Here is a 13,600-nt window from a genome sequence, read left to right as displayed (position 1 = left end):
TCGTTGACTATTGGAAAGTGAAATGCAATATCCTGAAGAAAAACAAGAAGGCACACAAAATACTTAGAAGAGGGAAATCTGAAGGGACAGAGGGTAGACTGGTGGTTGCTAGGTCAGAAGGGAAAGGGGAAATGGGGACTTCTTAGCAGACACGGGCTCCATTTAAGTGTTGCAAATGTTTTGAAACTAGATGGAGGTGGTGTTTGTACAATGCTGTGAAGACTCTAAAAGCCACTGAATCATTTATTTTAAGAAGTTAATTTTACGTTATGTGAATGTTACCTCAATGTTTATATTTTTTAAAGATTACTACTCTGCTATTAAAGAAAGATAAATTTGAGTCATCTGTAGAAAAATGGATGCACCTTGAGACCATAATGTTAAATAAAATAAATCAGACACACAAGCTTAAACATTGCACGGTCTCTCTTACATAAGAAATTCAAAGCATAAATAAATTGAAAAACAAAATAAAAGATGGATCATAGAAAACAGGGAGACAGATCTTTTGCAAAAGAAAGAAGATCAAGAAATGAAGGGAGGGAAGAAAGTGAGGGGAAGAGGACAGAAAAAGAATTAAGACGTGTCCTTGGATGACCTCTGCACAACAAATGTAATCAGTATGTATTACAAACAGGCACTAATAAAATAAAAATAAAAATAAAATCATTAAATAAAAGGACAAGCAAGGAAACACAGCAAAGCGGCTCACAGCAGTGTGTTCAAGCCTCCTCAGATTCTGCCTTCTGCAAAACGAAGACCCTCAGCAGTTTGGCCTTTATAGAAGACAAGAAGGTACAAAAAGAGAAATGCAGAGGATGCTAAAGATGCTTTTCACTTACAGGCTTGAACTCTTCTTCTCAAGAGGAGTGCAAGATACAACAATAATAACAAAAACCCAGATGTGGTCCCCATCAATGCAGAGTAATAGTAAGATGCTACGAGTTGTCTGTGACCTGGCTCTCCTCTGTACTACTGTCCTGACACTGCTTCCCTTCAGCTAGAGGGGGCAGAAGACTCCACCTACGGGAAAGGAGCGAAAAGCATACCTGGAAAGTCATGCTCAATGAAAACAGGAAGCAGAATATCTTCCTGTCACTAGCTCCAAAGAAAAATCTACAGCTCTGCGCAGAACTCTAACTGGCTATCATCAAATCCTCATCCCACTGAAGTATGATACCAGACAAAAACTTTTAAGAGATTCTCTTGGCAGTGTTTTGAACAAATAGAAGCACCTTGTCTTCAAATACCATCCTTAGCTAAACTGACTTACAGAGTAACAGACCATTAGCCTTTTATTTTCTTTTTAATAACTTTTTATTATGGATAACTGCAAATTTATGCAAATAAAACCAGTCCTGTGCATCTACAGTTGCTGCAAGTCCTGTGGATTTGGATTTAGTCAATTTTGGGTCAAAAATAGTTAGAAAAAATGTATGATGAATACATACAGCCTTTTTGGCTTATAATTTCTCCCTAAACAACATAGTACACTGTTTACGTACCATAGGTGTCGTAGGACACTCTTTATGTACCATGGGTGTCATCTCAATAAAGTGGAGGGGATTTATAGTATGTGGGAAGCTGTAGGTAGTTATTTTCAGTTTGAATAACTTTCTTGGTTTTGCCATATTTGACTTTATTCTCTTCCAAAAAAAGTAATAAGAACTAAGGAGTAATAAAACCCAAAATGTGTAAATTTTGTTGTAAAAAAGAGAGGGAAAAAAAGTGCTCTAAAGGATACAACAGCAAGTGTGTTTAGGGGTGTTAAATAGCTGACCATATTAATGTTTTTGGTTGGATCATTGAACACAACTGTTTGCAGTCTCACTGCTTGAATGCCCACTTTGTATGCTTTGATCCTATGACTTGAGCAACTATCTCTAAGATGATAATGTATAATCTATTAACTGGTGATTTCTTACTGTTTTTTTTTTTTTTTTTGTAGTTCTGTATTACTTGTACCCTTACACCACTTTGTTTTGTTTTGTTTTTTCTTTTTCCTTTTAAATAAAATTTTTTATAGATTCATAACATTTTACACATTTATGGGGTACCACATGGCATCGATACACATATATACTGTGGATATACCATTTCATATAAAGAACCTTAGTATCTGAAGATCATGCTCTCCTCACAGATCCTAAAATCAATTGTCTATGGATTGCAAGGGCAACTGCATAGTGGGAACACTAAGGGACAATCACCTATGGACTCAATATTCCATTTCAACAATTAAACAATTATATTCATGGAGGATCACATTTTGTTTATACTGCTTTCTTCCTCTCTCCCGGTTACTTTGTAGCACGTCTCAGACAGCTTATCAATTTATCTATGACTATATTTTTCATACAAAGCTATCCTCCTAATTCATAATTTTTCTGCATAAAATTTCCTGTATAAAATAGCCTCTGGTGGTAGTTTATTACAGAATATGAAACTTATTAATTTTTCAAAATTAAAAAAATAGTCCAAAAGGGCAGTAGTCCTACAGAGCTTCTCAGTATCAACTAACCATTAGTATAAACACTTCACATCTTTCTTGCCATCTTCACTTTCATCTTGGATGAGAGTTTTGATAAAGAACTTTATGTTATAACTTGGAAGTCTACAGTTAGTGTGAAACTTCATATTTATCATTATGGTTCAGTGGAATAAAAGGATTATGTGAACCAGAGTTTTTAAAATTAAAGTTAAGGTACACTCTGAAATTTATGAAAGAATTTAGAACCAGAGGAACAGGAAAAACAGTTGTGTAGTAACACTGTATAAGAAGGTGACATCTATGATAGCAAACTAGAAGACTGACTTTTAGAGATGGGGAAAGGAATTGGAGCAGGGGGCAGGAACAGGAGAAGAAGTAATGGGAAGGAAAATAATCAAAATACGTTATGTATCAATATACCTAAAATAAATTTCATTATTCTGTATCACTAATTTGTATACATTATTTTTAAAAGGTAATGGTGACTTCAAATAATGCAAGGTATGATAAAGTTCTCTGAAAATGTTAAGTGTTAGATTAATGCAGTTATTATTACTCAATGCCCAAATCCTACCCATGCTATAAATACAAAAACTAAGAAAACAGCCATCCGGGATGACTTTTACTACCATTTTTAAATCAATGACATTAAACAATTACAATGAATCGGGATTCCCCCAATAAAATTAATTTGACTAAAATGAAATTTCAAAAACTGCAAGGAAATATGGGGGAAACTAGCTTTCACTCTATGCTTCCTTTCCACTAACTTCCAATCCAGAAGTGAAGCATTAATGAATGCTATCTTCTGGAAAGAATCATACCGGTGTAAAGATGAAAAAGTCATGCCTCTTGTCTACTCTCTGAAGCTTGTAATCTACAAGGGAAAGCTAAACACTCACATATCTCCTTTTTTGTTATCTTTTTCAAAAATTATGGCTTTCTATATATAAGCATTTTTACCAATTGTAAGTGTACAAATTCAGTGGAATTAAATACATTCACAAGATTGTGTAACCATCACCACCATCCATACCCCAAAATTTTTTTGTCATCCCCAATGTAAACTGCGCTCACTAAATAATAAATAACCCAAATTATCGATCCCTATGAACTGTGATTCTACTCCATATCTCTATTTGTTTTTGCTCATTCTATGTACTTCATACAAGTGCAATCATACAGTATTTCTGTGGCTTGCTTATTTTAGTCGGGTTAATTAAACAGATATTTCTTCAAGCCAAACATGAAGACAGCCTCATGACTGCATCAAGAACACAAGGAGCAAAAGGTCTATGTTTCAGGAGGGGCAGCATCTATAACAATTTAGGAGGAGGAGCAAAAGCAGAAGGGTGGACAGGGAAAACTTCTGGGATGATGAGGACATGGGGGTGGGGTGGATTAACCATCAAGGCCAAAGAGGGACAACTCGGGTTGAAATAAGTAGAATCTGGGTTTATTCGCTGAACAATTCCAGTTCCAGGGGGTGATAGGTGGGCAAACAAGTAGAAAATAGTGGTTCCTTGCTTGCAATCTAGTTGGGAAGGGAGACTTAGTAACTTCCAGGAAGATGATGTCAGGTGACATGTACACTGATCAGAAGGGACATTCTGACTCAGCCTTCTAAGTGAGGGTCATGCTAAGACAAGGTCAAGATGTGCATGTGGGCTACAAGTTGTACAAACAAACGAATGGCCATATATGCACCCAAAACATGGGTCCTGCCCAGAAAGCTTTTGGGGGTTTTAGGCCTGACAGTATAGCTCCCAGATAAGTCTGAATAAATGACACTTAGCCTCAGTTTGTGGATAGTCATCAGGAAAACATCGGCCCAGCAGGGTGGGAACAAGTACCAGGGCCATGGTCATACCTTGGGAACTGCCTCACACTCAGAAGACACATGGTCTGTGCACAGTGTTGGGGGTGGCAGCTGATGACACCTGGCACCGAGAAAGTACTCCAGACTGGCTTCAGACTACCTCCAGATTGGCTTACGGGTCAGGAAGGCTACAGAAGGCCTGCCATAACCCCCACTCTCAGTCACTCTCTGCAAAGCCCAACACCCAGTAGCAGATTCCTTGTAGTGGTCTAAAGGTCTGAACCTCTGTCTGTCCCCATAATGCTGCTGATCTCACTACAGGAGACCCTGCTGCTGCAGACTTCCTTTGGCATCTTGTAGCTAAAACAAAACCAAAACAAATGCCAAACCTGCTTTTTGAAACAAAGGTGAGATGGTTTCTTTTTCTACCTTTTTTTTTTAAAGAGGATAAAACCAAGGAAAATAAAACAGAATAAAAGCAATCAAAATAAATTAGTATAAGTGATACAGGACTTCAAAACCTTATGAAATCATCAGTAGTTACCATAATGTCTTTTGTTGTCTTCAAAATAACTGCAGATACCTTCACACATAGTAAAAATCCAACAGAACAGAATAAAATAGAAACAATGAAAACAAAACAATGAATGCAATAAAGGACTTCAAAACAAGCCAATAATAAATCCAAAATGGCTACCATAATACATCTTGCTATCTTTGAAATAGCTGCTCATGCCATCAGATTGAGCATAATCAAACAAAACGAAAGAGAATAAAATCCAACCCAAGAAAACAATGAAAATGATATGATTTCCAGGCAGGGATCACCTCCTTCTTAGGCCTGATTCTCTCCCTCTGCAGTCCACGAATGGCGAATGGCACTGACTCATGAAGAGAGTCTTGGGTGTGGCTGTCCCCACTCTGACAGCGGCCAGCAAATGGTGCTGGTCTCCAGGTGGGGATCACCTCCTTGTGAGGCCTGGTTGTCTACCTCTGCAGTCCAAGAATCATGCCGACTCATGGAGAGAGGCTTGGGTGTGACTTCTGACTGACATTTTAAGAAGATCACTCAGGGTGACCAATTAAAAATCTCCTTGGGAGAGCTGAGGTACTTGTAGCTTGGTGGCAGAGTATTTGCCTAGCCTGTGAGAGGTGCTGTCTTTGACCCCCCCCCCAGGGCAATGCACAAACAAACAAACAAACCTTGGACAGTGGGTGTGAAGGGCAGGGGCAGGAAAGAAGCAGGAAGTCTATTTGGAATAATCCAGGGATTTGAAGTTAAAGTGTCACGGTGTAAAGCAGTGGTGAGAAGTGGTTGGGTTTTAGATATATGTTGGAGATATAGCTTGTAGGATGTGAAAGAAAGAAATTAAAGAAGATGTTTGGTTTAGGTCACTGAAAGGATAGAGTTGCTTTGAACTCAGATGGGGAAGGGAGTGGATGGGACAGATTTGGGGTGAAAAACCAGTAGGCCAAGTTTGGGCATGCAAAATTTGAAATGCAATCCCAATAATCCAAGTGAGAGAATGTGAAGCACTGCATTGGGCAGTGAAGTGGAGACAGACAAGGTACTTAGTGTACAGCAGTGATAGTAGAGATGCACAAAGTACTCTGTGCCAAAAGATAACATCTGACTTTAAAAAGTCAAGTTTGGCACTCAGTGAAGTAGAAAAAGGCCTCCTGATTTTTTGGCTGGATGATGCTGGCTGCATGAGGATGATCGCCTGACCGGAGGAGTAGCCCCTGGCATGAGAAAGAGTGGAGGGAAAGATGGTTTCTATCCTACTAGATTTGAGATGCCAGTGGTAGGTACATCCAAGCGCATAGATCTAGGAGAGAGTTGGCAACACCGTTCAGTGCTCAGGAGCCGTTACAAAGCTAGAGACAAAAGGAAAATCCTCTTCCTCCATGAGTTCCAAGTGTACTGTAGGAGTAGGACAAAAAGGAGCAATTCAGGGATGCCAAGAAACTGCAAAGAAACAAAGACAGTCACGAAAGCAGCCAAGCATGGAAGGTCAGGGGTGAGGAGGGTCCCAGGAAAATCACATATACAGCAACTGGGTTTGGCTGGTGGCAGGGTCCAATATCTATAACAACACATGAGGTTTTTTAATGCTCAGGCCTAAGGCCAATCTCTCCTGGTACATTAAAAGTAGTAATTTATTGAGAATTAGTTACTTATAACTTACACATTAAATTTACAATATCTAAGCTGGTAAAACCATAAGTAATGTTTAACCATAAAACATAACAATGCACTACTACCACATACTACTGTATTTCATGAAAAATCTGTGTCAAATTTGCCCTTAGAGATGTAGCCTATGGGCTCGGTGAGTCACAGAGAAGGTAAGCTAAGCTTTCTGTGTGATATGCCCACAGGTATGACTGATTATTTATGTATGTCCTTGGATTTTACTGAAATGTCCCTTATCTGCTGTTTCACAGACTTAGAAATGTATGGGAAAAGAGATTCTCAAAATCCTTAAAGTGTGTGGTGGCACACACCAGTAATCCCAGTACTTGGGAGACTGAGGCAGGAGGATCACTACTCATTAAAGGCAACCTTGAGCTACACAGTGAGTTCAAAACCAGCCTGAACTCTATAGTGAGACCTTGTCTCAAATGATAAAACAAAAAAGCCTTAAACAGTTCTTCATAAATTGCGCATTTTTATACAAGCAGTTTCAATTCTGCCCAATGGAAGTATTTCTATCTATGCAAAGCAGATAGCCAAAAAAAAAAAAAAAATCTTTGATTAAAGGTCCTATTACATTAAAGAAATTCTTCATCCTCAATGGATTGATCTTTTGTTTTCTCAATCCCAGTTTCAAAAGGAAGCAGGTCTTTTGCCATCCCACGAAATATAATTTAGAGATTATGTTGCCGCCGCCGCCATATCTATCTTGATTTAGAAAGCTCAGCTCCCTCCGCTCCCCTCCTTCCCTGACAGAATGATCCCATCCTTTTGCCTGGCTTTGGGGAGAACAAGGAAGGAGTAGATGTGTCCTTGCTGTTTGGGGGTTTTTCAGTAAATTTCAGCCCAGGTGTTGATTTCTTAAAAAACTGAGTTAAGGAGCAGAGTCCTAAGAAGTTGAAAGGGTCTTCTTTTCAACAGATCCTAACAGCAGCCACTGTGAGGAATGAGCAGGGACTGTCAGGGGTCTGGGGCAGCTACTGCCACTAGAGAAATGAGCCACTCTTTCCATATTTCAGCAAAGCTTCTAAACAGCAGTATGGACAAAGCCAGATTGTTAGTAGAGAGGAAAGGGAAGCAGAAAGTAATGTGGTTTCCAGTGGCTGAGCCAGAACAAGTTGTACCCCAACTAAGATGCTCGATTGAACCCCCTGCATTTGTCAAACTTTCCCCCAGGAAAGGACACAAGAGAAGAGGGAAGGGGCAGCATTGCCGCTAGCCTCAAGGAAGAAGACTTTAAGGATGGCTGCCTCCAAGAATCTCCGTCCCCAACATTTTCGCGTTTTGAAGGTTACTTTCCTAGGGGCTGGGGATTTAGCTCAGCCGCATAAGCGCCTGCCTTGCAAATGTGTGGTCATGAGTTCAATCCCCGGTACCGATAAAAAAGAAAAAGACCAAAAAAAAAAGAAGGTTTACTTTCCTCTAGCTCTAGGGCGGGGCACCCCACAAAAAGACCAAAGGAAGGAAACGCGCAGTGGAGAAGTCTCCGATTTGTCCACTGCACAGCTGTGATGCTGACTCCTGCCCTGGGGGCGGCTGGGTCTGTCCACAGCTCCTGACGCGGGGTGGGGGTGGGGGTGGGGGTGGGGGTGGGGGTGGGGGAGGGGTGCGCTAACACAATGCAAAATCCAGTGAGTTGTAGCTCACTACGCCTGGGCTTCTGGAAGTGCAGCCTCAGATTCGCACCCTCCTTTCCAGCTATTTTACAGCAGACTGGACTAGTGGAGTTATTTAGATTCAACCAACTTCGGCAACGTGGCTTCCCAAGGAAGTCAAATGCCCTGTTCCCCACAAATTGTCTGAGACAGCTGTTTTCTCGACAAGTGCAAAGAGCTCTAAAGAAGGTGCAGCTGTCTGGTGACTCCCACAGTGGAGGAAGAGCTCACAGTGGGGAGGACGATGCCAAGTCAAGCCCTTCTAGGGAACGCAGGCAATACTAGCAGCGCCAGCGGCTGTCCCAACTGCAAAACCTGGAGTAGCAGCTCTAGGACTGGGGTCGTGGGGAGGGTCACGGCCCTCTCTGGGTCTGCCCGTTCCCCTGGGCCCCTCACTTCACTCGGCCGCCCATCCTTACCTGAGCGTTTCCCTTCGAGCACTGATCTGTCCACTCGCTCGCCTCGCGGGACTCGGACTAGGGCCACCTCTCACTCCCCTCATACCCGAGCCACGCCCCTCGCACGAGAACACACCCTCATCAGGCGTTTGCGCCTGATACTTCCAAACTACCGCCCGGGCCAAACTTCTTCATACTTTGCCAGCCCTCTACCTCGGCTCCCGCCACCCTCTTCCGCTCAGCCACACCCCTCCAACCCTGAACCACGCCTCTGAGTTCGGCCCTGGCCCCTCCCCTACCCCACCCACCACGCACACCCCGTCTCCTTCTGCCTCTGCTGGCAGCCCTTGTTGGGTGAAATCAGATTGTAGGCCTAAAAATTTGGGTCTAAAAAGTGACTTTCCTCAGGTTTCTCCCATCTCCAAACACCATGACTTGATGGGCTGTGAACAGGTGACTCAATAGGGAAATAAACATTGGATGTGTCCGCTCTTGCTAGGTTTCATGTCCAATTTACCTGAGTTTAACAGCTTCTGAACTTGAGCTGTGGATTCGTGTTCCTTCCAGCCAGTTTTTATATCCTCTAAACCAAAACTGTGGGATCGTGTTCCTGTAGTCCCTTGGCCTTAGTTGACTTTAAATGTTAGGCAAATGTGTGGAGTAAGCTTATTTCATTATTTCCTGTGTCTTCCCCAGATGATTTTCACAGGCACACACCTTCTTGCTGTGTCCAGCACAGGTCTTGACATCATCTCACCTGGTCTGGAGCTCTGATTGCAGCTCTGTGCTGTGAGACTGCTTTAATTTTTTCTCCATTTTTCTTGTGCTGTAAGAAAAATGGAGAAAAAAATTAGAGTCAGCTCTCTTCCCCAATACTTAAATTTGACTCCTTAAAGTCAAGTTGATGGAACACACGCTCCACTGACAAATAAGACAAGCCTCAAGAATCAGAGTCTGAATTTTTCCAGCCCAAGTTGGGTTGGATATGACTAGAAATGATGAGGTAAGATGGCAAAGTACTTGGGAATGGAGGGATTGTACTGTTGTCTCACCTAACGCTGCTGGAGCTGAGAGTGTATTCCATTGCAGACCAGTTGAATGTGGGTTTTGCCTTGATTCTCAAAGAACAGAAGAAGACCAGTGAAGTGGTACACATGGTACAGTGGGAGATGTGAAGGACCATGTGGTTATCCTGTTGACATGGCAGAAACTTGGGGTACAATCTGCCACACAGCCGACAAACTTCTCAACGAAGGCTGCCCAAATTTATGCTATCTTGACTCATGGAATCTTTTCTGGCCTAGCGATTTCTCCATCAACAGTATAAGCTTTGTGGCAGTAGTAATCACCAATCCTATACCACAGGAGGACAAGATGAACCATCGCTGCAAAACACAGGTGATCAGCATCTCCATGGTCTTTGCAGAAGCCATCAGGAGAGCTCACAATGGGGAATCTGCTTCCTCCTTGTTCAGCTATGTCTCTATATTAGAATGACTGCTGAGGCTTTTTAAAAAGTCGGCCCCTCTCCTTATTTTCCCATGGCATTTGATGACAAATTCAGCCAAAGACCCAGCTTGCTTCAGGGTAGCACTCCACACGAGGTATAATAGAGTTTATCCCAAATTGGAGAAAGGCAGATTGAGACTGCTGCTGGGATTGCCTACCTGCACTGTTCATTCTGCTCTCTTGGTGATTTGGTGACCCTCATGGCTTTAGCTGGAGCTCAGCTACTGCAAGATTTCAGGCTTCTGAGGTTGTGGTTTAAGGCTATTTGAATGTGATTAGGGAAGCTCAGACTCCTTTGCCAAGAGAGGCAGCCCAAGTGTGACATGTTCTCTAAGTTCTATGCTAAATTACAGAAAGTCCTGTGCAGTATCAAAACTAGCTTCAGTAGATGCAACATCCTGTAAGACAGAAGCAGGCAACTCAGCTTGAGCAACTGTTGAGTGGGACCTGGAAAGGAGGAAGGGCAATAACGCAGTGCAGCAAATGTTTTGTTCTGATCCACCATCATCTGCTTGTGTTTGTAGCTTGGATTCTGTTTTGTACCCAGTCCTTGCTATTTGGCTTCACCTATCACTGTTTTGGCTGTTTCTTGGTCAAATATCTTCTTCAATCCAAATGATCATCGTTCCAGTCTTTTGGAACACAAATTTGCTTCATGTTTTGTCATTGATAACATTCACATTAAATAATTTGCTGTAGCTTAATCTTTCTTCGCCTGATACCACCGTGATAGTAGGTTTTAGATGGTGCCATACGGTGCCTTTTGATTAAGTATTTAACTTTAATCTCCCATCATTAAATCGAGTTGACCACTGAAGTGAATTGAGATTTCTATTTGAAAAGATTGATATTATTGTCTCTTGTAGACAATGTATGTGTGTGAATTTGTGTTTATAAAAAATTAAAAATAAAATAATAATGTAAAAGAAAAGATGTGCTAGGAAGTTGGCTGGTGGAAAGAAACTTGGTATCCACAGGTCTTCCGGGATATTTTTGGATAGCCATTAATTAAGGAGTCGTTTTTACAGTAGTTAGTAGATTCATTTACAGAGTAATCCTTAGTAAATTTTCACTGAATATCTACAATTTTTATATGTATGGAAAGATATAATTTCTCTCTTTGTAGCAGTAAGGTTTGCTATTTGCATTTCTTCATATGCCATCAATAAAACTTTTATGATCACATACAGTATTAGCTGTTTTTTTTTTCTTCTCTTTCCCACACTCCATTCCATTTCTGACCTGAAGATCATGAGAATAGTCAAATACTAGAAGGAATACAAAGAAAAGAACAAGTTTCAACAGAACATTTTTTTAAGTTCACCCAGATCCTGAGAATCTTATCAATAAAATGTTTCACTGTTCAGGCATTATTTTGCCTGAAAAACCAAACTTTCAGAAATTGGTAAAAATACAGCCTGTACAAATGTCTGCATTGATTTTACACTGTTAGTTCTATCTCACCTTCTTCTACAACCAATTAGAGGTACTTCACTCAAATATAGACACAACTAGATTTAAAAAAAAATAGTCATAAGAATCAGCAAGAAAGCTCAGTGAAGAGAATAATGCAGACAATGATGAGATTAATATTTAAGTGTATACTCTACTGGGTCCAAGACAGTTGTCAAAGGTAGGCCAGAAATGTGACCTAAGCTTCTGAATAGCCATAGAAAAGAGGAAAGGCAATCTTCTGAAGATTTCCAGTGCTCATAAGATAAAAATCAATAGAGTCATTGTTTTCATTTTGTTTTTAATGGCGCACAATTTTACTTGAATTTCAGTCCTGAGGGAAATTCTGTTTCCTCATTAAGCTGATGCAGTGAGTTAATTGGGAGCTAGGTGACATAAAGAATTATATCCAGATCCCCACAATGGCAACTCTTGACATAACCACAGAGCACAGTGCAGTAAATCAATCCTACAAGCCATCAGAACTGCTCTGTTCATTTGAATACGCGATCCTCAGTGGTCTGGCTGAATTCAGGGTGGCATTTATTATCTTTCCCTAGGATGGCAAATAGATTTCAATTCACACGACTTACTGAATTATTTATTATTTGTAGTAGCTGCCTGAAGAACTATGTTGAGAAATTCTGTTTGTTCTTCTCAGACTCAGAAGGAAAAAGTTCTGTGATCAATTAACAATGCTTTAGGTGCAGGCTGAGGAAGCAGCTGCATGCACAACCCTATCTGGTAACTGTTTTGGAGAAACAGAGGTCTTGCTGGTAGGACTGTTGTGCCCTCGTCCAGTTCAACAATGCTGATTATAGAGTTTTTGATAAAGATCAGACAGCAGAGGGCTCAAGGTCTTTTTCTCCACCTGCCCTCCTCATACCGGCTTCCCCTATTCATATTAGATGAAGGCTTTGATAGAACAAAGACTGACCTCTGCAGGGGAAGAAGGAATTCTGCTTGCCAGCTGTTTTTGTAACTCTTGGTTTTCCAGCCTGCTTGCCTATCTTGTGTATTTTGGACCTACCAAGCCTGCACAATTGCATAAGTAGATTTCTTGAAATAAATCCTTGACTTCTCTCTTCTTCTTCTTCCTCCTCTTCCTCCTTTATCTCATATTCTCTCTCCCCTCCTCTTCCCTTTTCTGCTTCTCCACTGCTGAATCCTGACTAATGCACTAAGTATTAAGGAACAGAACAAGAATTGGCGTCCTCCACTTCAGCCACGCCATCCAAACACCCCCCTGCTCCATCTCTCCAGAGTCACCTCTCTCCTCGGCAGGCCAAACTTTTTCATCCCAGTCATTTTCTCTCTGCTCTCCTTGTGCTCTTCTCTTCCTGGTCAACCCTTGTACTTCACCTTGGCTATACCACCACAGCCAGAGCAAACTCCTAACATTCCATCCAGGCTTCTTATTGCAGCATGGTGAGGCTTCTGGTCAATGTTGTCAGTTTACTTCTATGACCAGGATTGTGTCCTCTGCGCAGCTTAAAAAACACTTTTCCTACCAAAGAACTCTAGCGAATTTTTGAAGACATAATATTAATGGAAGAGAATAATAGAATTCTGAGAGAGATAAAAATTTGAACAAGAACATGGAAATTGTGGGAGAGCACTGAGGATCATGGAAGAGCATGGAAATTTTTGAGACATTACAGAAAACCATGGGAGAAAGAAGAGACAAGAGAACATGGTGGATTGTGAGAGGATACAGGTTTTTACAGGAAAAGGAGAGAATACAAAATTATAGGAGAATTTATGAGGTACAAGGATTGTGGGAAACACAGAATATTGTGAGACACACACACACACACAGAGAGAGAGAGAGAGAAAGAATGAGAATTTACCTACTAGATATAACGTCATGTTCTTATATCTCCGCTTAAGCCAGTCCACTTTTTTTTTTTCCTTTTTTGGTACCAGGGGTCGAACTCATGACTGTGTGCTTGCAAGGCAAGCACTTATGCTGCTGAGCTAAATGCCTGGCCCACACTTTTTTCTTTTATGATCATGTTCCCTCCTGGACACCACAACCTCCTATGCACAGTCATAACTGTGCCCTTTACTTGGAAACTA

At 41.2% G+C, this 13,600-nt stretch overlaps 1 protein-coding gene and 1 pseudogene across 2 annotated transcripts in view; one reads left to right on the top strand and one right to left on the bottom strand.

Moving 5' to 3' along the window:
- Positions 1-8,783, bottom strand: part of Ca5b (carbonic anhydrase 5B) — a 40,743-nt gene extending 31,960 nt beyond the window's left edge. The window contains exon 1 of one of the 2 annotated variants that reach the window (XM_063242815.1): positions 8,582-8,783. The gene's annotated coding sequence lies outside the window, so the exon portion shown is untranslated. The remainder of the gene's footprint in view (positions 1-8,581) is intronic. The other variant, XM_003463029.5, reaches the window with a different exon arrangement.
- Positions 8,784-9,545: 762 nt separating this feature from the next.
- LOC100732798 (ribose-phosphate pyrophosphokinase 1-like) lies at positions 9,546-10,057 on the top strand (annotated as a pseudogene).
- The last annotated feature ends 3,543 nt before the right edge of the window (positions 10,058-13,600 follow it).

Source organism: Cavia porcellus, unplaced genomic scaffold, assembly GCF_034190915.1.
Source record: "Cavia porcellus strain 051 isolate PalLab524CR breed Dunkin Hartley unplaced genomic scaffold, mCavPor4.1 scaffold_33, whole genome shotgun sequence".
In the NCBI taxonomy this organism is placed as follows: domain Eukaryota; kingdom Metazoa; phylum Chordata; class Mammalia; order Rodentia; family Caviidae; genus Cavia; species Cavia porcellus.
This window is presented reverse-complemented; position numbering and strand designations above follow the sequence as displayed.